Here is a 2730-nt window from a genome sequence, read left to right as displayed (position 1 = left end):
GTTGACTGGGTTTCTCCTTGGGCCGCCCCTCTGTCCTTACCTTTCCCCATCCCTTGGGCCTGAGCTGATGACAGTCTTTTTCTGAATACCAAAATAGGCCCCTGTATGGGCCAATCAGGGGTCTTACTGGACAGGGATTAGGCTAGGTTGAGCATCTTTGGCTCCAGCTGCCTTTATGCATGCATGTGCATGCATATATACACACACACACCTTCCCCTCACAGTGTTTTCACTGGGCTTTTAGGAGCCACACGGCAAGAGTAAGAGAGACATGAGAGTCTCTCTCTCTCTCTCTCTCTCTCTCTCTCTCTCTCTCTCTCTCTCTCTCTCTCGTGCAAACCGTGTGCATCCCACATCTGTTTCTGTAGGAGATGCTCTTTTCTACCTCATGGGTTCTGGGGATCAAACACAGGTCATCAGGCTTGGTGGCAAGCTCCTTTAACCTCTGAGCTATCTGGCTGGCCCTTGACATCCATTTCTAAGGTGTGGTGGCACCTTCCAGCACATTTTCTAGGCACATATGTATAAAGATCTTGTAAGCGCTGAGTGTCAAGGGGCCTTGAGATCAGCTTCCGCTCAGTGCCACAAGATACTCTGAGCTGTCTCAGGATAAAAAGCTTATGGCAGGGGTTGGGGATTTAGCTCAGTGGGTAGAGTGCTTGCCTAGCAAGTGCAAGGCCCTGGGTTCGGTCCTCAGCTCTGGGAAAAAAAAAAAAAAGCTCATGGCCTGAGAGACATGTGTTCCAAGAATCTGTTAGTGTGTGTCTTAAAGCGACTTACACCTGAAATCATTTGGGAGCTTGCTTACAGTTTCCAAGGGTTAGTCCATGACCATCATGCTGGGGAGTGTGGTAGCAGGCAGGCATGGTGCTGGAGCAGTAGCTGAGAGCTCACATCTGGTCTGAAAGTTGCAAGCAGGGACAAATAGACAGACAGACAGAGACTGAGACTGACATGGGCTTTTCTAAGCTCACCCCCAGTGACAAGCCTCCTCCTCCAAGACCATACCTCCTAATCCTTAACAGTCCTCCAACTGGGGACCAAGTGGGAAACAGGAGCCTATGGGACTGTTCTTATTCAAACACTGCAGTAGGAAAGAAGACTGTTCCTAATCCCCAGGCCCAGAACAGCGTTGCCTAGACATTTCTCTAGTGGTAGTGTGAGTTAACATGAGATAGTCACACACAATGAGAGAGCCTTGCTCATGCCACAAGGATTTATTAGTTCTTTGGCTGGCCTGCAGCTTGCTTTGTAGACCAACTCTGCCTGCCTCTGTCTCTGGGAATTAAAGGTGTGTACCACCACACCCAGCTCTGAAAGCACTTCTGCAGGGGGCGTTGTCCTAGGCAGAGTCTCCAGCATCAAGCGGGATGAATGAGTCCACCTTTGCTGGGCCTCCCATGTTCTCCAGATACCTACTCAAAGCAGTCTTCCACCACAGGAAGTGAAGTGATCCAGTGTGACTTGGGCTGGATCCAAATGCTGTCTCTGGATCCTGTCCTTCTAAACTATTCCCAGAATGCACTGGTACATCCTATGTCTGGGGAATCCTGCTTTGCCGGGGCTGGGGGTGGTGTAGAGTCATGATTTACTACGAGCTTCCTCTGCAGCTGTCTTTCCCAAGGAGGGATGCAAGGTTCACAGCCAACGTCCCCCAACATGGGCCCCTGAAGTGATGGCCGATACTGCAATCCTACACAAGGCTCTGTCCTTGAGATCTGGCTGGCCAGGAATTCTGAACAAAGTGCCACTAAGTCTTAGATAAAAGAGCTGGGAACCTTGAGGCCTGGTTTCCAGAATGGACCCATAAAGACCATCTTGTCGATGGATAGAAGCCTATGGCTAAGCTTGAGGGTCCCAACAGTTTCCACGTGAGGTATCCATCTTTCCTCCTCATGTTCCTTCAAGAGTATAAACAACTGTGTGCAGAGATTCGGAGTTTGTCCTGCACTGGGAACCACCAAGGGGTAAAAACTAAATGTAAACAAAAACAAAAAGACCTCTATGTTGCAGTGCTTAGAGATAGGATAGACCAGCCTTGAGTTGAAGTAGGATCATCAACAAACCCAGGGATGGGCTTGCTATCCTTCCTATATGTCATTTTCCTCCCACTCTACTAGAGACCAGAGGAAGATGGGGAGAGACTGTGGTACCCTCTACTACTTGTCCCTAAAAGTCAGTTCTTTCCCGATTTATCTTTTACAAAGTGCATTCTGGCCACGGGAAGAATCTGGGATCTGAGTGGGCAAGCTAACCACTGGGGAACTGTCACAGCTGCTAACTGAAAAGGGGCCTTGACTGTAGGAGGCAAGAGAGGTTGTGGTTGTTATTTAGAGCAATAGAGGAAGGAGGCACGGCCTAGAACGGGACGTTTGTGCAGCGTGCATTTGAGTTTTTGCAGTGTATGCACATGTGCACTCGCGAGTGTGCATGCACACGCGTGAACACACACACACATACACACACACACCTGCCCTCTGTTGCAACCTTCTGGTATCCTTTAAGGGGACTGCTAGCACTCGTGACCAACTCAGGTGGCCACTCCCTGTACTGTTTGATCCCACACACTCCTCAGAAGGCATCTGGTACCGGTGGATAGGCTCACCAAGGGGAGGGGGTAGCCAGCTTGCTGAGGATGAGAGAGAGCTAAGCCTGGCCAGGCCTTGGCTAACAGTAATCAGCTCTGAACCTCTGGATTTAGGGAGCAGCAGTCAGGAGAACTGACCTGAG

Source organism: Mus caroli, chromosome 15, assembly GCF_900094665.2.
Source record: "Mus caroli chromosome 15, CAROLI_EIJ_v1.1, whole genome shotgun sequence".
Lineage (NCBI taxonomy): Eukaryota > Metazoa > Chordata > Mammalia > Rodentia > Muridae > Mus > Mus caroli.
Note: the sequence above shows the minus strand (reverse complement) of the source record.